We start from the raw sequence: 24,735 nt of genomic DNA, 5'->3' as shown, positions 1-24,735 counted from the left end.
CTGCTTAGCACTGGCAAATGACATCTGGAGGGCTGTGTCCAGTTCTGGGGTCCCCAGTATAAGAGAGATATGGATATACTGGAGCAAGTACAGCAAATGGCCATGATGATGACTGTGAGCTTGAAGCATCTGACAGTGAGGAGAAGCTGAGAGAGCTGGGACTCTTCAGCCTGGACGAGACAGAGTTCAGGGGTGTCTTATCCATGTGCAGAAATACCTGATGGGAAGGTGAAAGAAGTTGGAGCCAGGCTTTTCTCAGTGGTGCCCAGTGACAGGAAAGAGTCAGAGGACACAAATGGAATTACAGAAAATTCCATCTGTACATAAGAAAGCACATTTCACCCTGAGGGTGATAAAACCCTGGAATAGGTTGCCCAGAGAGGTTGTTGCTTGATGAAATTTAACACCTGACTGGACGGAGCCCTGAGCAACCTGCTCTAGCTAACCCTCCTTTAAGCAGGGGCTGAGCTAGGTGATCCTGAGGGGTCCCTTGCAACCTCAACCTTTTGTGTTTCTGTTAGCTCTGAGGCCTGCTATTCTGCTGTTGCTGCAGAACAAAAAGATACTAGACACTGTTTCCATTTCTGTTTTCTTAAAAGCACCTACTCTTTGAAGAGTATGGGAACAAATTTTTTTCTCTGCATTTGCTGTTGTGTGATGAAATAAAATTCAACTTGTTGCAACTTGACAGGTAATCTTTGAATGTACTCCCTAATAAGTTCTTTCTGAGTAAGTTATTCTTTTGTCTTCTTTTTTCTTCCCTGTAATCGATGTGAAAAGAAAAGAACATCGTAAGGAAAAGCCAGGGAGCAGAGAATAAAGAATTATTGTTAATTGAATAGTAGACTACATGGTTTCTTTTCAATCTAAATAAAATTATTATGGCAGAGATTTCAGGCACTTTGATTGAGGAGTCATATTCATGTGCAATAATGACTTCATTACATGCATTTGAAGCTTCAAGTTTATAAATTGTTAGTTTGCTCTTAGCTAGAAGAAGTAATTTAAAATGTTCTTTGCTTTACATCATTGAAACATTCACTTACTTTCCTTACAGGGAAGAGGCAGTTGTTTCCCGGCAATAACCTTTCGGACACTATACCGGAGTTACACACCCTACATTGTAATTTGACATGGCAAGGCTTTTGGTTCTTTGATAACAGCCTTTGTAGAAGATTCTGGGTTTTGCTCCTAATGCTCTACAGCTTACCGTTTTGTATGGCACAATGCATTTTAATATTGATTTCTGGAAAGTCTCCAAAGTATTTCTTCATCTGTGGGGTAAAGAAGAAACCTGGTCTTGTTAAAACGTGAATGACCTTGGACAAATAACTTCAATTTCACTTTACTGTTGGTTCCCAGGTTTTACTGTAGGCTCATCAAGCAAGCTAACTTATAAGTTACAGTGAATATAATCTTCTCCTAAATATGGAAGACATCACTATTACTTGCACAACCCTGTATTCTGAATTTTAAAGTGGTACTTGTCTTTCCTGCACAGCACAGCTCTATTACAATGCACTCCTGCACACAATCACTAATACAGCCCTATAAAGGGCAGCATTCATTAACTGTATCCTGTGCAGAAAGGATGTGAGTTTCATTGTTTCTAACAATAATGCAGAAACCTTTCTATTTATTTCCAAAGTTCAAATAGCAGCGGTGGTGTGAAACAGCTTTGTCTTGGAGAAACCTGTGTTGCATTGATATGGAAATGAGCACATTCTGTGCTTCAGTAGGTGCCAGAGTGGCAGCGTTCACTGCTGCCACACATAAGTGAGCTTCAGCGTTGTGCTCAGTTTGTGTTCAGCTAGCCAAAATTCTAGCAGTGTGCCTTTTCTTTCGGAAGTAGTCTTTGAAATACTGCCATACTTGACATCCTTGTGTGTAAAGCTGGGTAGAATCATACTCATATTACACAACAATGTATTTTGTTTATGGTAAAAAACAGCAGATAATTTGGACTTTTGTCTTTGAAGGAGAGAAAATCTCTGTCCTTCAGAAGGACTCCGTCTATTACTTTGTGTTTATTTAGCCTTTTAGTCTTTCTATTTCAGCTTTACCTCGTGAATTGCAATTCAAGAGTATGTTGCACACTGACATGTTAATTTAGCATTAACATTTGTAGGCTATTCTAAGGCCAGAGGCTACTGTTTAGTGATTACTGTTATTGCTTATCTTGCAGAGCCCAGAATTGTGCTAAACATTTGCAGATGCATAGAAAAAAATATATTTTCTGGGTGGATTTGTAACTTTATATTGAACAGGAAGAAGCAAGTGATGATAGCAAGTGTTTCAGGCAGAAGTTGATAAGAGAGAACGAGGGTTATCACGTGAAGATCAATCACTTATTTGAGGCCTTGACATAGAGTTATTTTTTTATTCTCAAACAGTATTTATCATGATGGATGATTACATGGAACAAAGATTCGTAGGAGAGAGGGGCTCTAGTGGGAGTGCCTCAGCTATCTCAGCTGTGGCAAATTTCACCGAGGGAGCATGGTAGGAAACCACCAAATCACAGAAACTGGGAGGCAAGTCCATGGCACAGCTGTGTTCTGTACTACTTTTCTCGCTGTCATCCAGACACAGTCCCAGTGGCTGGAATACCCATCCTTTCCTTCTGAACTGCCCACATATCTAATTTCTCAGTGAATGTAAGAGTATAAGAGGGAAGCAGAGTGTGGGATGGTCCCAGCATGCCAGTAGGACACAGCCACATCTCACACCCTCACGCAAGACTGGGGAAGAGCTCCCGTGTACCACAGCTCAGAGGTGGTAATAGGTACCTGAAATGTCATTTTGCCTAGAAACCTGGACACAACAGATCACTAGCATAGTGCAGCATTCCCAAAAACCCAATAATTTTAAATGAAGGGGAAAATTAGGCAGTTGTATGCATGAATGTCTTTTATGTGCTGAGGAGGAAGGCAATCTTTAGGATACCTCTTGAAAGCCTTGCTGTGGCTGGATGTGGCTGTGGCTGGATGTAATGGAAACAGCAGGCATTGTAAGTGTTGGGTGAGATGGCAGAAAACATAAGGGCAATTATAAGATAAGCAATGTTAAATGGAAGTTTGCTGTCAGAACTGTCACAGATATATCTAAAGAGATACTGACTTTGTTTCATCACATACTATATTAAAATGGCCAGGTTTTAATAAGAAATGGATATTGCCTTTCATCGCTACAGGCATGGATACCCACATCCCCACAAATGCATACTACCTGGATAATTTAAAAACAAACTTAATTTTGATGGTATTACTTTCAGTCGAACAAGTGTTCCTAAATGGTCTCAAGTGTTAGTCTGACTCTGACTGTGCAATAGTAAGGACACAAAGTTTTAGCATGAAGACCTTGGCTTACTAAGTCCACAGTTGTGGCTGAAAATTGTTTTAATCTTTGAATGAAGATACAGAAAAGAGAAGAAAAGTAGTTAGAGAATTTGAAGTGTAATTTATTAAGTGAGGTTTTTAAATGTATATTTGAAAACAATACCTGTAACTATAAAAATACATAATACAATAAAAAGTAAAAAGTTTTCATTTCACCAGCATCTCCTAATTGCTTTTGTTTGTATAGAAGAAGATTTTAGAAGGAAGCTCCTCCTCCTGTTAAACTACATTAGTACTGACTATAAAGACTTTATCAAATGTCTTTTTTGGAAAAAGGAAAACATATTTTAGGTGGATTGAAGCTATTGCTTTTCCTAAGTTTATGCTTTAATATGGCTTTGCTAGGAACAAACCAAGACAAATAGACACAAAAGGGGAGAGAACAACAAAAGCTGACATTGCACTTTTAATTATTGATGCCGATTTTTAACTTGCAGCTTCATGAGTTGGCATAGTGTGCCTGTCATTCCATCTTGGCATCCAACCCAAGACCTAGAAAACCTGCATTAGCCACCTTTCAAGTCATGGACCGACAATTATATAAGAAAAAAGTTCTGTCTTGGTAGGCTAAATCAGATCTCTTTCACTCCAAAAAGGAAAAGAGGAGTATGAAAGAGCAAAAAAACAACAGAGAAAGAAAAAGACAAATAAAAAACCCCCGTTATGTGTAGGTCCTAAATCTTATGTTCTGGATGAACTTACAGATTAATCTAAAGAGCAGTGAACAGTCATGTGACAAAGGGAGCTAGACTTCTTTTACTCTGTGCAATGTAGAATACAGGATTGTACACCACAAAGCTCAGTGTATGAATTCACCTTCCCTGATATTAAATGGGGTTTCTTTGGTGTGAAATGTTTTGTGTGCTGTAATTTGAATGGTAGCAATCTGACTTTTGTGCAAGAGTGATGGTTGAGAGGAAGCATAAATAATAACCTTACAATTTCTTTCTGACATGTAGATCATGCTGCACATTAGATGAAGATATTTCTGTCCTTTGATATCCTGTGTTCTTGCAACAAATTATTATACATCAAAGAGATGAGCTCTGAGTCAAAATGATAGTAAAAGTGATGAGCTAGAAAATAATGTAAAGAGCTTGTACCTATGAAATTACTGCAAATGTCTGAAGAAGTGGGGTAAAGGAAATTGTTCACAAAGTTGTTCAAATGACTTAAGCTGCTGTCTGAAAAATAAATAATCTGGGATATGACTATTAAAAATGGAATGTGGTTGAAAGCTGAAGTTTTTGAAGCACTGTATCCAATAGTGCATTGCAAGGCATCTTTCCTTAACCTCCTTCCCCGACTAAAGTTTTAGGAAGACTCTAGTGGGGGCAAGTAGAGGGCAAAAGGATTGCCAGTGTCGTAAAGAAACTTTCTTATTGAAGCCATTAGTCCTTTTCCAGCCATGTCCATTGTGGGTTCAAGTCACTATTGCCAGAAGATTATTCAGTGGTCTGTGTGAAATTAATTGATTGTTTCATTCTCATTCCTGTTATTTACCTCATAGAAAAGGGTTGCCAGAATTGATACCACCCGACAGATACCAGAGACTAAGCAGTGGTTGAGGATTCATTGCAGAGAGAAAATAGTAGCTAACATGATAGATGATCCTTTTAGGAAAGGATTGAGTGATGTGGGCTGGTAGGGAAACGTCCTTTTTGCTAACTAGAGTCTTGTGCAATCTGATCTTGTCTCATTTCAGTGGAGTGTCTTGCTACACCCTCCTGGGGACAAAGCTTTTTACTTATGTTTAGCCATCTAAATTTATGTTTGAGATGGTTGTCTAGGATCCCTTGTAGCCCATGTGAACACAAAAACATTTTCAGAGGACTTCAGTTTCTCTGAAATAACCTTTTTGAGTTTTTTGTTTTGATCACTTTGCACAGGTTGTCCATGTACAGAAATGTTGAACTCCAGGTCATTCCCTCCTGCAGAAATGGATGGGTCTTAGTTTTATTCATATGGCCAGAGAGGAAATGAATGTAAAAACTCTTAAGTAAAATGACATGTGAGTTAACTTTTCCTTGATGGCTACAAGATTAGGAGCAGAGATGAACAAAAGGCAAAATGCTATGTATTTTGGGATACTCTTCCTATTAAAGAAACAAAGGAGGGGAATGTAACATTTTAATGGGTGTTCACGCTGAAAATGTTGGTGATGAAACTTACTCTGAAGGCAGAAAGTGTTTCCCATTACTCAGAGCACAGACTTTCACCAGTTCCTGCAGTGTAAACTTGTCTTTGACAGCTCTTCTTTCTGGGGCCTCAGAGTAGTTACTTGGCTCTCTATTTCACTTTCTAAGTCAATAAAATGAGGATAACAGTACTTTCCATCTCCTTTGAAAAGTGTTACTTAAGTATTCAGTGCTGGATTTTAGGTGAACAGTGGTAGGTGTGTGCTGTGTGTGCTCAAAGTCCCAGACTAGCATCAAGATCTCTTGAAGCGGATGGCACAGACTTAACTTAGGTACCTAACTATCACTTTCCTATTAGCGAACTATTATAAGCTGTACATAAATTTTTCAGCTGCAGCTTTCAGGCCCTCCCTTGTGCTTCCTTTTTGGTTGTGGCCTTAATTTTATTATTTTTCTTTCCCAGGGGGAAAATAGAGAGGAAGGGTTACTCTAAGCTGTGCTCTTGGTGATATATTTGGATGTTATGGAAAACTAGAAGACAAATTTTTGCCATGTCTTATTAAAGATCCATGTGCCTGTATCGTGTTTGCTCTACAGCCAGTTCTGCTAATGAGGAAAGGGGTAACTAACCATAACATGATTGATTTCTGGGTGAAGGTCCTTTGCCTCTAACCCTAGCAGGTGTGTGTATTTTCTGTTTTGCAGAGAACACACGTTTCCTGTATTGCAGAAGACAGTACATAGCCTGTCCACTCCAGGACTTCTGAAAGAAAATATGTTGGTTAAGGCCAATAGATCAGTACTCTTTCTTTAGAACATCATCCCCCACCCGCCCTTTATTTATTAGAAGTATTTAGACAAGCAGCAAGTGAGTTTCTTTGATTATACTTACTATACGGCTTCTGTTGCCTTGAATTGTGAATTGTGATTGCTTAGGTAAATAGACTTAAACGCTCTCCGTTCTCACTTTGGCTTCCAGAAATACCTCTTTTTGTTTTTCAGTGAGGTACTGTTTTGTAATTTGCATCAGTCTCATTGCTGAGATGTCTGTAGAGATTCACACAACCTCTTCAGGACAAATACAGTGTGCATACCATTTCTCTCTGCTTTCCAACAGTGAAAGAATAATGCTCTGATAAAGCTGTGCTAAATTAGAAGACTAGTGTGTTGTGTTTTTTTTTTTTTTTTTTTTCTGTGCTGACTCCCTGTTGTTATGTATGATTTTAGTCAGTATGGTTAAAGAAAAGGATGAAGCATCTAAGCTTTCTGGGATGGTCTAAAAAAATCTGTCATCTCCCCTCAGGTTTTCGACAAATATACTTGAGCTTTCCTTTAAGTGTCATGTCTGAATTTGAGAATCCTCATAAAGGAAAGAAAAATTCAAGCAATCTCTGAATGTAACTTTTAAGAGTTGGAAATAGGACTAATGAAATCTCTGTGTGGGTCCTAAAAGGTAATTTAGCGGTAGGTACCGAATAGAGCATACTGTGTGATTTGCTGATGAGTCCTGGGAGATTTACTTAAACGCAGGATCGGCCACACCAAGAGCAGAGCAATAATTCAAGCACTTCTCCAGGCTGACAAAATTGCTGTCTGCCTGTAGCTGAGTTAGTGCTGAAGGGTGCAACAAGCTAGCTCATATATTTTCAATAGGAATTTTTTAATAAAAGGCAATAAATTTAAAGCACCCAGCTGTTCTATAAAGGCAGCATAAAAAAGAAAAAAAGGGCTATGTAATAAATTACACATAATTTATTTCAAAAAAGGGTTTTTAATGAAAGCTTAGCACTAATTAGATCTAATCACACTGGGAAAATTTGGCTAGTTTTCAAGACATTTAGATCCTGTTCATAGCTATTCTACTTTAACACTTTATAGATTTCTATCTCATCTGCAGTATGGCCGCCATTCTTCGAAATCACTTTTTCCCTAAAGACAAGAAACTGCATCTCCGATTATGAACTATAAGTTTATATAGGCAAGAATTTGAATCTTAACTAACGAGTCCCACCTACAGAGCAAGCTTTTTCTTTTTGCTATAAAAAACATGTAGTCTTGTTGGCTGTTAGTGATGTACATTGCTTCCTTCACCTCTTGCTCCATATTCGCTTAGCTTAATGTTACTTTTTCTGTTCAACAGAAAAGGTTTTGAGATTTTGGAGGTGGTTTTTTTTGCTGCTAGTCTCATTCCAAATTTATCTCTATTTAACTGCATATGCTGTCTGCTTGCTTTGGGATTTCATTTAAAACTCTTCTGTACTTGGCTGTATTCTCTATCGCCATTGGTCATACAATCATCGTATTCTTCCAATTAAGTCTCATCTGAAAAATTGTCCATTTCTCTTTTTGCCTACTTTCTTTTCTGTTTCTTTTCTAACCCTTAAAAATTAAAGCAAAATTAACCTGATCTTTAGATAGGTTAACATCCCAAAAAGGGAGGAGGCATTGTTAAACAAACAGGTCTGTGTTGGTTCTGATGATAGTCTTCTGTTTCTACTTAACTTACTTCAATATGTTAGGGTACGTTAAATTATTTCTATTGGAGAATATAAAAAATGATTTAGTGCAGAGTAAGGACACTGATACATATAGTTTTGCTTTTAATAAGATTAAATATCCTCTACTTCTTTCCTCCATGCAAACAGAGGATGCTTTCAAGGACAGTGACAGTATAAACTTAGCTCCAATCAAGTATGTGGAAATTGACTGGCTTCCTTTTAATTATCTTTAAAGATTTCTGTTCTGCTCATGTTGTCTGCAAACTGAAAAGACTTCTACCTTCAGAAACCCTCTGCAATTAATTTGAAAAAAAAAAAAAAGTAAAAATCAGTGCTTCTTAGTCCTGATAAAATAACACCTTGTCAAATATTTGATGGTGGAGGGATGGTGAGTTTATTACTCAGATGACTGACCAAGTCACAGTCTCAAGATGTCAGAGTAGAGGCAAAAATACTGCTTTTGTTAATGCTTTCTCTCACCTCAAGGTGCTGAGAAATCAGGTGAGGTGGAGTCAGTCTTTTTAGAAGAGGAGCTTGCCCAAAGACTCTTCTACATTTCTACCTTCTACTTGTGGTATGTTTAACCTATGTTTAACCTTTTGCCTTGATCTAAGTAAAAACTGTATATCGTTGGTAGCAAATGAATTAATTTTCTTCAGAGCTAGTCTTCTCAGGTGATGCTTCATTTTTTTAGTGATGCTTTTCTCTTCCTAAGTTTTGAGCCGTGCTTCTTTGGCCTCCAGTCATGTCTCAACATTTATGATAGACCAATATGGCTTTAAAGATTGTAGTAGCATTAGGAAAGCTCATCTGGTCGCAGGGACTCCCACTGGTGGGCTAAGGGCTGTAGTTGCTGCTGTTGTAGGGCATTTTACTTTCCCTCTTCTATGCAAGGATCTGTGGCTGGCCATTTGAATCTCTGATAAAGGAGCAGAGCACTGACTGTTGTATTGCTTTTACTGCTGAAGACATTTGGTCACACACACGCCTGTCCAGTCATTCATTGCACAGGAACACCACCTGTGTCTCCATCATTCACACTGTGCACCTTGCTAATGGCTTTGCAGTATGCGTACACAGAAGTGGGTGTGGGCTGGGCCTGGTTTTGGTCTATCATTTCTATTTTCACCCATTTCAAGGTCCTTTTGTGCTGCCAGGGCAGTGGAAACGGGCAATAGTGGTGTGCACCTGAGAATTAAGCTCTGTTTAAACAGGAAGGGCTCAGTTCTGTCACCCTGACACGATTTCACATAATACCTTGCTGTACCAGTACTACTATATTCAGTGGATCTGCTCATGTGACAAAAATGCTGTTTAGGTGAGAAAGGGCAGCAAAATCAGGCTACTTGCACTTAAGTGCAATGGGAAACGGGATATTAATTGACTCTGTTGCAGAAGAAGAGCTGTTGTAAAAGAAGAATTTGACACTGGGAAGGAAAGAACCGGTCAGCAGGATAACACACCTTGAAGAACACAAGTGATGATTATATGTCATTATTTGTCAGTATTCATCTTCTGTAATCTAGAGCTGCGTTGGCAAAGTTAGCTGCAGATCTCATGAGTTACTCTAATGGGATGTTGGCTTAAGTAATACGAACTGAGTGTGGTCTGCTTTTATTGGTAGCATGCAAACAGAAGGCAATTTGGTCAAAATTCCTTCTATTATATTATCAAGGATGTTGCTTTGAATTGTATTTGTTTTGAAGCACTTGACATCCACAGAGCTCATATTGTCTCTAAGAACTCAAGAATAAAGGTTTGAGAGGAACCTCTGCATAGTAGACTCTGTACTGATGAACTACATTTTCCCAGTATGCATAATTCTAAATACTGAATGATGACAATTACTAAGGGCATTTGAAGAGGGAGACGTTGTGAACTGTTGTCATATTATATTAGTTATGGATAATAGCTGCTGACTTTGGACCAGTGATGTGAAAATCAGACCACATCAGAAGCTCAGTTTGGAAGCTGTGAGAGTCATGCAAGGTGGCAGATGAGTACTGATGTAGGAACTATCTTAGAGGCAGGTAACTGCTGCTTCATGCATAAGTAGTCAGGGTCCCAATATTTTTTCTATGCAAATCAATGTCAAAATTCAGGTTAACCTGATTAGGATTGTCTCCTTGAAGAGAAGGATTATCTGTTGCTGTATCACAGAGAAGAGTTATAATTACATTTTGGATGGAGAAAAGTTATGAATTCCATCATTTACATAATATGTTGAATCTAGCGGCCCTAGGAAACTTCTCAATATCAGTTATTGTCTGTATAGAAAAATTCTTTTTCAGAGAAACAAATGAGAAAGGTGCTTTTCCATGAATTTAGGAAGGCATTTTGAATTGATACGCATTTGTGCTGATCCTGCAATGTGCATTTCTCATAAAGTGTTCCTAACTCACATTTGGTGAGAGTGCACTGAACAATCCAGCAAACTGCTCGCTCGTCTTTGGTAGTTTGCCTAAAACAGTGTGAATCTTCATAGCTAATGATGCTTAAGGTTTTTTGTTGCATATCATCCCTCATCTGCATGGGGTCACCTTTGCCATTTTTGAAGAAAGACTCCTGTAAAAGAAGGGTGTTCAGGAGACATTGGCAGAGACCTGCAGTATGTCTCAGGGAGGAAGGAAGAATCCCTCTAATCTGTTCTATAAGTAATAAAATGTGGCCAGGCAAATCATTCTTCTCTGGAAAAGTTCAAATAAACCATAAGGGAGATATTATGAACTCATCCAGCATGTAAAAAACCTCATGTTCTCATTCATTCACGAGGCGACAATAAAGAATTTATTTTGTGTGTTGAATATTTATCATTTTTGGATGTCAGAAGTATTGCTTTCTGTCATCACTTAAAAAGATTTTCTGGTGAAACCCTCACATCTTCCAAGGAAGATGTATATTATACTGGGAGAAGAGTTCTTTTGCTATCATAATATAAGCTGTATTTTAGAATGGAATTAACTGTATTCACAAAGGATTGTTTTTAACATCTGGGTGTCTAGATAGGACTGTTGCCATTGTAAACAGAATTTTTATTCTGTTTTAAATGGGAAAATTTTATAAATATGGAATTACTTTGGACTGTGTAGTGGCTTACTGAATGTAATAAAGTATATCAGTCTCAAGATTTTCATAAACTGTGCCTAGTTAAGAAGTGTATGTTGCAGTGAAATTGGTTTAGTAGGAAGTTTTGCTCAAACATAGGAACACTCAATGCTTTTGACAAATACATGATTTCAGAGTTAGTTCCCCTGATTTGTCTCCATTATCTCATTCCCCCTCTCTGAACAGTGAGGCTCCTATTTCTAGAGTATATCTAGTGTCATCACCAACATTAGTCCTTAGCTGATAACTCCAAACATTAATGCAAATTTTTGAAATGACATTGAAAATGACAGAAGTGCTTTTCTGTATGTGCTCTTTCAAAGTAATTTTTTTGCTCCTTTGCTCCAATGCTGCTTTTTGCTTTTGCACAACCTGAATTTCTTGAAGTGATCTGACAGAAAAATACATGTGTTGATGTTTACATTATTGCTCACATTTTTTTAGGATTAAAAAGTGTGCTGTGGTGTGTTACTGAGTATTTACAGCGATGTGCTTCCTTGGTTATTAGGGTGAGAAGGAAATTTTAAAATTATTTTTAAGAATATGAAAGAAGCAGAAAAATGCACAAATTTTGAATATATGAATTCCTATTGTTATATCTTGGGTGTAGCCCCATTCTCTAAGTAGTAAGGCTCATGCTGATTGTAGGTACAGAAGAGCTGTGTAATTTTAGTGCTTAAAGTATGGTTAGGTTTTGTGTTTTTTGACAGTTTTGAACCCTATTTCTTTATAGATACTGCTTTACATTTCAAGGAGAGCATAAGTGTACCTAAAGTTCAGAAATAAAAATAGAGGATAATATGGTCTGAATCCATTATGTGATGGTAGGTGTTGCTTATGACAAGAGCAATTGTATTATTACCTGACCTGGACTACTTGTTGTATAAATTCTGTAGTAATTTCAATAAAATTTCCCTCTCTAAGTGTTCTTCTAAAAGGGATTTTAGAGACAAAGTAGTGGAGGGGAATGTTTGCTTTTCAGAGCAAGCACGATCTGGCTTCACTCCTAGAAGTGCTGCTGGTACCTCTATCTTCCTCTTTTGATAACTCCGGGGAGGAGAGGTTAAATTGCTGTAAATCTCAGTATATACTACAATTATATATTTAATTATGCCTCTTCCCTGACAGACAAGTAAGAACTTTAACATTCTCAGATCTGCAATCTAAAACTATTATTTGTTGCAGATTTTTTTTCCCTAAGTAAATGCAATGGAAGTACAATGAAGCTTCCTTTCTGGAAGCAGGATGGTGATTTTTTCTGCCATTCGAGGAACTTCAAAACAATGGGAAAGTCTTGAATTTGGTGCATTTGCATGTATTAGGAAAAAGTCTACTTTTAAATAGGACAGCACTGTATCATTTTAAAGCACTGAAGAGTAAGTAATATAAAACCAACCAAGAGGATAATCTCTGACATTTACAAACATTTATAATGGCATTAGTTCCGAGTAAGTTAGCTGAGGCAATTTGAACCTGTAGACCTGAACAAATAAATAAGCATGGCTTGCCATCAGCTATTTCAGAAATGTACCAGTATTGCTGTGGAGCTTTGTGCATCCAAATAAGCAGGGAGATCTACCAGATTTCTCTGGGGCTTCCTTTGGTCAAGACATTGTCTGCTTTACTAGGAAATATTTCATAAACAGGTAAAAATGCTATGTTGCAGAAATTTCTTGGGTTTCCGGAATTTCTGCTGTAGTGTTTACAGCTGGTCTGAAAATAATGGGTTTACAAAAGATTCAGTGATATGGCTTAAAGGTGAAATTAGTTTTCATGAAATGTCCCTGATTGGCAGGTCTCGCAATAGTTTCCCTTGCTTACCCGTGAAATGAATCCATTCTTCACGCGGCTGCATGCAGCAGTTTGGCTGTGCTGCCAGTGCGGGCTGAGCTTGTACTTGGTCCCAGACTGACTCGTCCAAAATCTCTGGACACAAGCCAATGCCGAAGCAGCTTTCTGCAAGCCCTGAGGAGTTCAGGAGAATATTAACTGAGTCTGTGCAAATTTTTAGTGTGAGCAGAGTGTGTGCTTAGTATCAGGAAGGAGAGTTAAGAATAGATGTGCCAGCTCTTGTTTAGCCTCTGCCCCCTGCCCTAAGTGCCACAATGACTTGCAGTCATGCAATATGGCCATATGTGGGTCAGAAAGACTGATACGGTGGTCAGCATGCCCTTATGGGAGATAAGTCACTGAGGCACAAGTGACCTAGGCAGTATAGGGGTGCAGAGCATGGCTCTGGGAACACACTGTGCCTGCTTTTGGGTTCATCAGGCACCTAGCAGGGCAGGTATGGCTTCAGGGCACTGCTGCGCTGCCTCACCACCTCCATGTATTGCTATACAAGGGACAGAAACACTGATGCTTGTGTCTGGACCGAACAAAAATAATTCAGTTCCTCACTTACTCAATTGTAACCTGTCTTCAGGGGAAATCTTATTTATTAAAGATACCATACATGTTATTCCTCAGGGGAAAATGTGAGGAAGAGGAAGAAAAGGTGTCTGAGCCAGCAGTCTGAGGGCCAAAGGAGTTTGGAGACTATGAAGCAGACGTCACAGCAATTCCTGCTCAGAGACTGAAGCAAGAGTGTGCGGAGTGGGGCTCACCAGTAGCAGAGACCCTTGATAGAACAATATTCATCAGGGTCCCAAGTCCCTGCATCGGCAGTGCTCAGGTAAATCTCTAGCCCTCCAGTCTCAGCTCCACAAGTTTAAATATTTGCCCTGAGAACCATTTAAGACAATTAACCTGATGTGGTGTTCAAAACTAAAAGTTTGATTTAAAAGTAGGGAATTTACAGAAGCACAAGTACAAGTTAATTTTGGCTTGTGAAACCTTTATGTCTGGTACTAATGTTTAAGATGGAAGCAAGCCAGCTTGACTTCCAATTCTCCAGAGTGAATTTGTAGGCCTGAGATTTAGAAGAGAAAGACCTTTTACAGGTATATTGAGGTATTTAACCTGCAAATCCATAAGAGAAGACAAAAATGCAATTCTCACAATGCTCTGATTGCATTTTTTAGAGGAAAACCACATGTAAAAAGTGGGAACAGTGCTAAATGATGATAGTAGGATGCATGCTTTAATGCTGATTTCCTGCTACCATCTGTTCTGTAGTAAAAAGGCAGTCTCTTAGTTTCTGGGTCAGAAACAAGGCTCTGGTAGTAACTTTGTACTTCTTGGAGGATGTAATGCGCTTTAAACCAATTCACTCCTGTGGTGCTGTGCAGTGGGAGGTCATCTGAAAAGTTTAAGATAACCCAGGACAATTTAAATCACACAGTTTTAGCAAGGCTCTGTTAGTTTTAAGCACTAGCACAATTTGGCCAAGGACTATGTGTAGATTGGCTCTTCAAAGTTGAGTGCACATCTAAGTAAAACCTGGAGGCTTGCTGCAAATGGTTTCATGTTTATTCTTTTTCAAGACTTCCTTTATAAAAGTTTCTAACTGTGTGACACTTCTAGTTTATACCAAACTTTTGTAACGGTGACATTTAGAGTACAGGATGATTGTCCTGTCTGTAACTAGCCTCATGGAATATAAATCTGTTGTCCCATTCTCTACACTATTGTTCTAATGAATGTCTTTTTTTGTGAAAGATGTTACACAAGTAATTTTCTGAGTTAACAACATACTATATTTTCAAAATGGTTAAAATTGAGCTTTTAGAAGTACCTGAAATAGTTATTGACCACTGGTAGAAATTGAGAGGGGAAATTACTGCATTGCCATGATGTGTGATCTAATGCTTTTGTAGGTATAGAGTTTTGCGGGAACTGAAAGGCTTGCTTTTTGTTCTAAAATTACTCTTCTGCCCTATTTTTTTTTTGTCTTGTTTCCATTCCTTTTCCAAATGAAGTTTGTAGATTGTTCATGGGAAAAAAAATAAAATACCTCAACTGGTAAACATTTTCATCTGCTAGAATACCATTTTAGCAGGTTTAGTTAGGGTTGTTTAGAAGAAACCCAAGAGACCAATATTTACAAGTATCACCATTTTGGAAATCAACATTGAGTATCCCAAATAAGTCTGGAAACATCTTGAAATTGGCAAAAGAAAACCCACCAGTATTCACTGAGGAAGTGGATGTCTTCTTATCTCCACTGACACCATAGGCAATGTAGCACCTCCAGTGTGTGCTGGAGTTTCGTTACACTGGGACCCTTCAACTGGGTGTGTAGGAAAACTATAGGACACACAGCGTGGTCCTAATCATGAGTCTGGTGTTGTCATTGCCACCCACCTTCTACACAAGAGTCAAGGACCTCCCTGAGGAAAACCTGACATTACAGCCCCTGCTCCTGGGTGGTGGCATGTGCGTGTGTGGCTGGATTGCCAGATAAGCACAGATGTGATTCCCAGTGAATGAATTTCACTGACCCCTGTTCCCTTCGTCTGTGGGATGAGTGGGCATCTCAGAAATCCCGTTGCCTGGCACTAGGGCTCAGCCTTCCTGGGGCAGTGCCCTATGGGCTGCCCACCGCCCTGACTGATGCAGGGCAACGGGCCTGTCTTCTCTCCCCTGCCAGTGGTAGTAAAGCACTTGTAACTTTTTCAGGGACTGGAGTGGAGTCCTCATGCTTGTCCGCCTTGTCTTGTCTTGCCCTGCCATGGATCTTTATCTTCAAGTTCAGTGGTGGGTTCCCAGTGCATTTAGCAGCCTACAATGTTGATAGATGCACTTAGTCACTTAATCATAGGTTATGCTGGAAAGTAACTGCTTGGATTGATGTCTTGGACTTTCAGTGAGTTTACTGGAGCTTTCTGAATATTTTTCTGTCCTCTTTCTTCTCCTGTTAACCCAGGAATGCTAAAAATTTAAATCCTCTCTTTATTCAGAGAAACATAGGCAGTGGCCCAGCAAGGCTGTATGTGTCACAAACACTTGTAATTTTACCTTGCCTATAACAGAAACTGAGGACAGAACCCAAATGGAGACATTAGTTAATCCTTGGAAGTAAGATGAAGTTCACAAATTGTTTATTTGACAATTTAATTTATTTGTCTAGCTGCTGCCATCTATATAGTCCACCTATAGCTTCTTGATAAAGAGATAATTTATTGTTCAGAAACATGGCTTAATTTTTTTCTGTGCTGGTGCACACAGCTAATGCATGTCATTAATGCGATCCAGAGGGAGCAGTTTGGAAGATGAGAGGATAATTTACTCACCATGTGCATTCAGTCCTCTGCCTCCTTGCTGAGATTCCCCTGCTGGTTTGGATTCTGTTTTCTGACATAAACCTGCCTGAACCTGTAATAACGAGAAACATAGTGAGCCTCCTAGTTTAATTCAAGGATAGGATGGTACAAATTCTGTTTGCAATCTTCAGAATTCAGAAAGCTCAATTCTGTTTGAATCTCCAGACCCATGCCTAATTCTGGCATTGCTACCTCCGTATGAGTTGAGAGCTATGTTAGGAAAGACTATGAGATTATTATAATCACTAAAATATGAATAAATTATTCATATTGGTTACACTGAAAATAGGTCTGGTTTAACTCCATATGAGAAAAAAATTTGGTTTTAGGGGGGAGCAGATTTCCAGATGTGCTGTGCTGCAGGGGTGTTGCACAGTACTGTAGATACCAATGTGCCTTGGCCTGAGCAAGAGCCTGCTCCTTTGTGGCTCTGTAACCTCCCTCTGAAGCTTTGAGCTGTTAGGTGGAGCCTCTGTGCCAGCATTTTTCTGTTATTGTTTTCATGCTGTTATTCTTGTAGCATTTGCATGGACTTGCGTCTGCAAATCCTGAAAGCATTTTTATGGCAAGCTTTCATGCTTTTATGGTGGGTTCCACTGGTTTGAGAATCACCCCTCTTTCTTTCCCTCCTGTTTTGTAGATTTTAATTTGTATTAGAGAAACCAAGTACTCCAAACAACAAAGTAAATAATAGTCATCCAAATGCTCAACAAACATTATCCAATAATATATGTGGACAAAATCTCAACAATCAGTCAATGCACAGTGTTTGCACCTGATTAGTGTACTCTGGTCAGTGCTAACAGTGTTAGTGGTAGCAAATGTTTGCAGAACACCCGAGTGTGTTTGAAGAGAGCACGTTGAAGAAAGCGGGATGTGCACAGAGGCACAGGCTTACAGCCCCAGCTGGGCCCAGCACGTTTCCCCTGACAAAATGGGATGCCGAAGGTATTGAATTACTTTTGCAGCCCATAGGTGACGCTGGCCTTCCTCCAGTTTGCTTATTAAATGTCTGTTAAGCTGTTTCTCCTCCTTCCTGGTACAGAGGGTGCCTGACACCACGTAATCCCCCATAGAGGGAGGCAAGCAACCCAAGCAGTAAGCAGCCTCGAGGGTGTGAGCCCAAGGGCTGGCCCTTGTGCAGGTGCTGCAGGGCTGAGGTCCACAGCATGGGGTGGGCTGGGCACTACATCACACCAGCAGTCACTGCCTCTGCCTGTCACCCCCAGCAGAGCTTCCAGCACCTGTCTGCAGATCTCTAGGGCCAGGACACTCTGTAAAGTGACTTATTTTTACATTTGCTACTCCTTTTGCTTACAAAGGTGGATTTAGCTTGGTCCTTATTTTGTTTGATTGTATTGTGTAGATAATAATTGTATGTTCTGTGGAAAAATATACTAGCTGACTTATTCACAAAGAGATACAATATCAACTATAGCGTTATTTTTTTCTATTCATAAGTAATTGATAGAAACCAGCAGGTGTTACATTTTGTCTGGGAGCAGATAACGTTCAAGGAAGAAGAAAAGGAAACCTCTCCTTTTCCCAGGAGTAAAGGACTAATAAATGATTCCACGATAGATAAGGACAGAACTCACACAGGTAACAAAGCTTTGGAAAAAAGTACATAATAGTGGTAGTAATAATAGTATTAATAAAAGATGAAAATATGTTTATACTGCTGAAAACTTGTTTGGATGCAGCGCTCCAAATCTTTCCGTATTATTGAATCTAGAAGAAAAGCTTTTTATTGCACTTAAATTTTAAAAAAACAAATCACAAAACTACGCCACTGTGCAGATGTAGTGAATTTGAGGCTTTGACTGACAATAGATAACCTAAAACATTTTTCTTTTTACTTGCTTTTCTACATTTGTGTGTGGCAGAAAATTGAAACTCCAGTATAAGAAGAATTTGTAACTCCAGTTGTCTTTGCAACTGTCAAATAGGGAGAATAACTATGTCAAACACTTCTAAACCCAAGAAAATTCTCCTGGGAGTAAGATGATGTAAGAGAAGAGAGGTATAATGGTTACTCACCCATTCCTGTCTCTGTCTCTCTTGTTCATCTCTTTTTTTTTGCTATTGGCTTGTTGTTCGTCACAAGGAACATTCCTTCAGCATGTTTCTCCCATTGCTTTTGAGCTGATCTTAGTATCTAATAAGTATATCATATACCAAATGAGTTGTCAAGATTCAGTCAAGATTCCTGGTCTGTTACACAGTATCTCTCAGTGCACTCTCAGGGTGCTTAGTGTGGGAAATAAAATCAGAGTTTCCATCCTGTTTCTTTGGTCACACTGAACTTTGCTTATCCTGGTGCTGCTCAATCCATTCCTGTAACCAGCTGGGTGGTTTGGCTGAGGTCTGACCTTTGGGTGCTGTACTCCAGGTGTGGCTCTGCTGTGCCAGCCATGGAACCTGCTGCCCTGTGGCCAGGACCTGCCGTGCTGAGGGCCAGGGGGACGGTAAGAGAAATCTACGTGGAGAAGTTCACCAGTGAGATCCACACCTTGGCCCTGGCCAAGACAAAATTTTCCAGTGGTCTGGGTGTTGGCTGTGGTCTGTTTTCTGCCAAGAACAAGGCAAAAACATTCACTGGTTATTATGGGCTAGGTCATGGGCTCTGTACACAGACTTAGACTTATTGGAAAGTCTTGTCTTGTTCACTCCATCCAATTCATCAATATAAAAAAAAGTTAAGAAAAGATTAAAAGTTGGTTTTAATGAAATACAGGAGAATTAACTCACAAAATGTGTCCACATTCTTATATTTCATGCAGTCCCTTGCTGATTACATCTTTTATTGATATCCATCTGAGCTGGTGATGAATCTCTTCTATGTATTCTTCACTTATCCAGTGTAATTGAGCCTTACCTATCTGGGGTATATTTAGATAACTGGCTGACTGTGGTGCTGTGCAATTGATTTTAAATTGATGCTGAATAGTGGAATAGTTGCTTATGGTACAAAATATTAAATAGAAGCAGCTCTGAGGTCTGTCCAAGAGCAGTTTAGAGGTCAGGGTTAAATCAGACCTTGTGAAAACGAGCACAGATCTGTGCAAGTTGATGGAATCACTTATGCCGGGGCTGAGTGCGGGTGGTGAGCTATGAGCTGGGTTTGCAAAGCTTTCTGGTTATGCAAAATATAATTTGAACCTAGATTTTCTTGTTGGTCTTGGTCTAGTGTAGGGAAAACCAGGTATTTTGAAATGTGCTAGAAAATAATGAGAGCAAAACCAGAAACCTGCTATCTTGGTACAGAAACTATTCAGGTATTTAGGGCACTAAAAGTTCATCATGGTAAAGGTCTGAATCTCTGCTTTCTCTGGCTTGGAACAAGGACTTAAACATAATTGTCCCTCATTTCAGAGGCCAACACAATATAATTTGCCATGTTGCTCTCCTGTTAGGTCATTCTTCACCCATCCTCTGAAATGGCAAACAGATCTAAGACATGTTTCCAGCACAAAAGTTACAAATGCCTCATTGTGGTAATGTTTGCATGAATTGAACATTTGTCAGAAATTGAGTTAAGTTTAACATTTTTTCACCTAGCTCCTTAGTACATCCTTTTAACTGAGAATATGGCCTAGGCCTGATCTTCATCCAGCTCTCTGATCTGTGTCTTCAAACTGAATTTTGTGTTAGGCATCTAATGACTCTTCGGAGGAGAAAAAGAGATATAACTTGTGATTTTAAAAGTTGGAAGTTTTAGTATAGATGTCATCATAGATGTTTAGACTTGATGATAATGGTAGGTAGGAGCTCATTGCAGCTTCACCAGTTACATAAAAAAACTTTCCATTGTATTTACCCAGAGAGGAAAATGGTGCCTCTCTGCTAACATCTGTATGTCAAAGACAAGAATGGGCTTATTTTGGGCTTAGCTTGTTAGCAAAAAAACTCAGGATCTACACTCTTTTGTAGGCTGATGGTTTGTAAATGGGTTTAGAGCTGGATCAGAGATTTTGTATTGTGTTGCCATTCATTAAGTAGACTGAAGTAAAAGAAGGGGCTGAAGGTCTGGCTTCCTTGGCAGGCAGCAAGGAAGAAATCCTGAGCTTGCATCTCTGCCCTTCAGCTTTAAAATGTTGAATGCATCGAATGAAACAGAACATTATTCCTGCGCATTTTAATTCTCCTTAAAGCTTTTGCAGACTGACTTCCCACAACAAAGTGTGAAGGTTTCATTGCTTCTCTGTACATGTCCTGGAAGATGCCTATTACTCCCAGCTGCCTTTGAACTAATTGACCTGCAACTCAGATAATGGGACTCTCAATTTTGCCAGTTGTGTAATTTGAACTTGTTGAGTAGGTGAGAAGAGAAATGAAAATAACTGAGGAAAGTTACATGTTTTGTTGACAAAATCTGACATAAGGGAAGTGTCCTTTTACTCATTCTAGCTGAAGGGGAAGGTCTGTTTTACAGATACAAATTTACAGATGCGAAATTACAAATCTACAAATTTACAATTTTACAGAGTGCTGAAACAATTCTTACACATTTTTCATGAAGTGAAAGAATAAAGTGAAGTTCTTGAGCAACTTGTTTTAAAATAAAAACTTACTAAGAGGTTGCAAGGAATAAAAAATAGTAAAAACATGCCTGTGAACTAAATTGTATACTTAGAAGGTTTTGTCAGTTATTTCCTTTGATGTGGTTCTGTTTACTTGAGGTACTACATAGGTACAAATGTTTCAAATTCTTGACACAACAGTAGTACAGATGTTTAATATCATGCTTCAGAAACTTTTAAGTAGCAATAATTTTAGTAATACTTTGCAGATCCTAATAATTCTTACAGTCTTGCTCTGTTGAATGATTTCATAGTAGCTTTTTCCATGGGATCAGTGGGCTGAACATTATAAAATGAGGATGCCATAGTAAAACATTACATAGCTTTCACATTTTTTTTCCAGTGATGGATGTATGCTTTCTTGGTTTTGGAGTATTGTATAACGTTCACCTGACTGTTGTCTACTTCTATCCAATTACATACTAAAAATACCTGTGTAATTTTTGATGACTCTTCTAATAGAAAAAATGTTTTGGCATTAAAGTATTAAACTGATTAACAGCATCTAGTGTTAGGGCCCGGCTCTTTCACAGGCTTCTTGACTGTCCCTTGGCAAGTTGCTTCACCTCTTTGAACCTCCTTCCCTGTCTGTTCAAGGATGGAGGAGGGTTGATGGCTCATCCTTTCTCCCATCCTGTTCTTCTAGAAGAAACTTACTCTGGAGAGTGTTGTAGTTCAGGTACATGTTTCCAGGTTTCCTTAAAAAAGAATAGATATATGCCATTAAATCCTTTCCTGAACCAGTATCATGGACAGAAAGTTGTTCAAGGTAAGAAGCACCCTTGAGAGTGTGCCTGTGTTTGTACATTATGTAGGGACACCACCAGGGAGGAGAGCTCTGAAGGCTTGAGTGAGAAATGGTTGTAAAGGGTGTTTTGTGCAAGGCCACTTTGGATAACCACCATACAGTGAGAACATTTTGTTTTGGCTTAGGCTCTCTTCAGAGAAAGGACTTAATGTCTACACAAATGCTTTCACACACTGGTGTCGCTCTTCAGGCTGTTCCCTTGCACACAGCACCTGCATCAGTTCTGCTCCACAGTGTGTCTGGTGGGTGGGCTAAGATTACTATTTATTACACTAAAGGATTAATTTATGATCTATTTCTTTGATTTCAGCATGATTGTACCAGGGCTGCATGTGAAACTGCTCTGCAATCCTATTAAAACGGCAATGACTTTGTCTCACTGTCCTGCAAAGGAGTCAGCAACTACTGTCAGACAGTCTGAGAAACTGTGACAGTGAGGTCGTGGCTGTTTCCATCTTGCTAAGCTAACGGTAGACTGAACAGTGCAGTGAAGAGTCAAGTCTGGGCTGGTTTCTTTGCCAGTCAGTGCTGACCATGAATGCTGTGAGAAATGCCATCATTTAACTAAAACTCTCACTGCGGTAGAAAAAGCAGGGCTGGAAAGGGATTTTTGCTGTGTTTAGCCCTGAAATGCGAAATAAGTATATTTTGATTCTGTATTTGGTTATGAGTATGATTACTTCCTTATTGCAAACCGTGGTATAAATAACAACCCTAGATGCATTCCTGGCAAGCATTATTGCCGTTAATGGCAATCAGTGTGAGAGGTGGCTGCTTGGTCTTCTGCAGAATTGGGCTGTTTGTGATTGGAGTTGGTGGAAGGGAGGCTAAACTGTAATTTTACTGATTTAATCCCATGCTTGGAGATTAATTTAAAACTTTATTTTTTTTCCCCTGGGGGGAAGATTATCTGTTTGATTTAACATTCAGTGGCATTTACACTAGGTCTGAATGGCTCACATGATTTGATTTTTAAGTCTGAAACTCATTTTGCATTTTGAATCCTGTTTCTCCCTCCAGTACTGAGAAGGGAGCTGGCGATTGTTTTAGCAGTCTCATCACCTATGAACGGTTGCATTATGTTTAGTTTGAATCAAGTTGTGTATAAACAAAATGCCTGCCCTTAGGCATGTCTCCTGAATGTTGAGGATACATTCATGTAATCTTATAAGAAATACATCAATAAACTGAACAAATTGATAAACATATGTTTTCCCTTAATACATGATTGGTAGGAGCCATATGAGGATAGTGCAGATTAGAATTATCCAAATAGCAAAATAATTAAAAAGAAAAATCTACTAATATATTGGTTATACAGGGAAGAGACTGTAACAAACTGTTACTAGTACTTGTATTCTAAAAAATCTGAGTTATAGTTGGTGCAGCTGAGTGTTTGCTTCAGGGACTGGATATGTTGAATCTGATTTGGATCAACTCTGTGTGTGCAGCTAGGCATCCTTCTGGCAGAGAGTGCACAAGCCTACTTTATCTATCTTATTGAGAATCACCTCCACACCCACACCCACACCCCCAAACTGCTTAGAAAGCCACTGAGGCTTCCCTTTATTTCTTTTTAGTTGCACCATTTTTCACCTTGGTGAAAACACATTGGTGTTTCTTTTCCAGTGTATGATTGATTGTCCCGTGTTACTAAAAATTAAAGGATGATGTAACTAACTGTAATTGCACTTCTGTTTGTAGATCAAGCTGTTCTCTCCTTATGTCCCATGAGACCAAGATGTGGCATCAACTGTGAAGCCAGTTTCCATCAGACATTGAAAACAAGGCAGAGATATTAATGTGTGCATATCCATACATTAAAAAAAAACTGCTCCTGTCAGAGCTGGAATTAATTTCTTCATGTTTTTTTCCCCAGTCTCATGTACCATCTATAAAGTGTTTTATTCTAGGTGAATAAGTATGTGAAAGGGTATGTTTTCCCTTTAGACAACTTGATTCAGATTTGAGTACAGATGAAAGCATGCCTGACATTTATTTCCAAGACTGTACTGGGAGACAGGGCAACTTAATTCAGTGGCTGACTTTTGCATTCATGCTGAGAGGCATCAACATGCTAATGTACCACAGAATCCTTTCATACAGGTCCTAAATAAACTGGATTGGGATTTCATTGACATAGTGTATCAGGCTTCAGCAGGGTAAATTTTATAAAGGACTTTTACATATTCTGAAATGGGTGTCGGTGAGTGGACTAATATATTTATTGTGATGGTGAAAACGGAAGATTTTAGCACGTGTTGTGCTCAGAACCCCATAGAACAATACTGTTTCTTTTCCATATCATACCAAATCATCTTTAGAATACATAATTCAATGTTAGTTTTATTGCACAGATATAACTTCAGTGAACCATCAGAAACACATATCTGGCTCTAGCAAATTTTGTTATTGTGCCTGGTGGACAAAGGATCAAATCTTTCTGATATGGGTTCTCTTCTGCTGTGGGGAAAGGGAAGAAAGGAAGATTGCTCAGCTACCATTATTGGTGGTGGCACAGTATGAAGGTTAAAGCTAAGACAAGAATTTTACCGGTTTGCAATAGCTTCCATGTCAGCTGGAGACTGCCAGAAAGCATTGTGCTCCTGTCGGTTCTCATCACTGTTTCTGGAGCTTTTTGGAAAGGTGATGCTGAGGGTCTGTTTCTGTTGAGAGGTCCCTGTGCCTGGGGAATAACTGGAAGGGGAATATAGAGCTCATTTCTGGTCTTTCTGCACACCATGAACAGCACTTAGGAAGTAGAGCATTTGGCCTTATGTGCTGTAGTTTATTAAACTGCTCCTTGCCCTCAGATACTGCCAGTATCTCTCTCTCTCTCTCAAAGGTAAGTTCCACGTCACTCTGAGGTCTGCCTGTGAAAAAGTGTTGTGGTTTAACCCCAGCCGGCAATTAAGCATCGCTCAGCTGCTCACTCACTCCCCCCTGGTGGGATGGGGGAGAGAATCAGAAAAGTAAATGTGAGAAAACTTGTGGGTTGAGA

The 24,735-nt window shown here is 39.2% G+C and overlaps 1 long non-coding RNA gene across 2 annotated transcripts in view; it reads left to right on the top strand.

Moving 5' to 3' along the window:
* The window catches only part of LOC130145872 (uncharacterized), a 97,387-nt gene that overhangs the window by 5,850 nt on the left and 66,802 nt on the right, over positions 1-24,735 (top strand). For both annotated transcript variants that reach the window (XR_008820714.1, XR_008820713.1), the window contains exon 2: positions 13,609-13,813. This is a non-coding gene — a long non-coding RNA (uncharacterized LOC130145872). The remainder of the gene's footprint in view (positions 1-13,608; positions 13,814-24,735) is intronic.

Source organism: Falco biarmicus, chromosome 3, assembly GCF_023638135.1.
Source record: "Falco biarmicus isolate bFalBia1 chromosome 3, bFalBia1.pri, whole genome shotgun sequence".
In the NCBI taxonomy this organism is placed as follows: domain Eukaryota; kingdom Metazoa; phylum Chordata; class Aves; order Falconiformes; family Falconidae; genus Falco; species Falco biarmicus.
The sequence above is the reverse complement of the archived record's forward strand: the minus strand, read 5'-3'. Positions and strand labels throughout refer to the sequence as shown.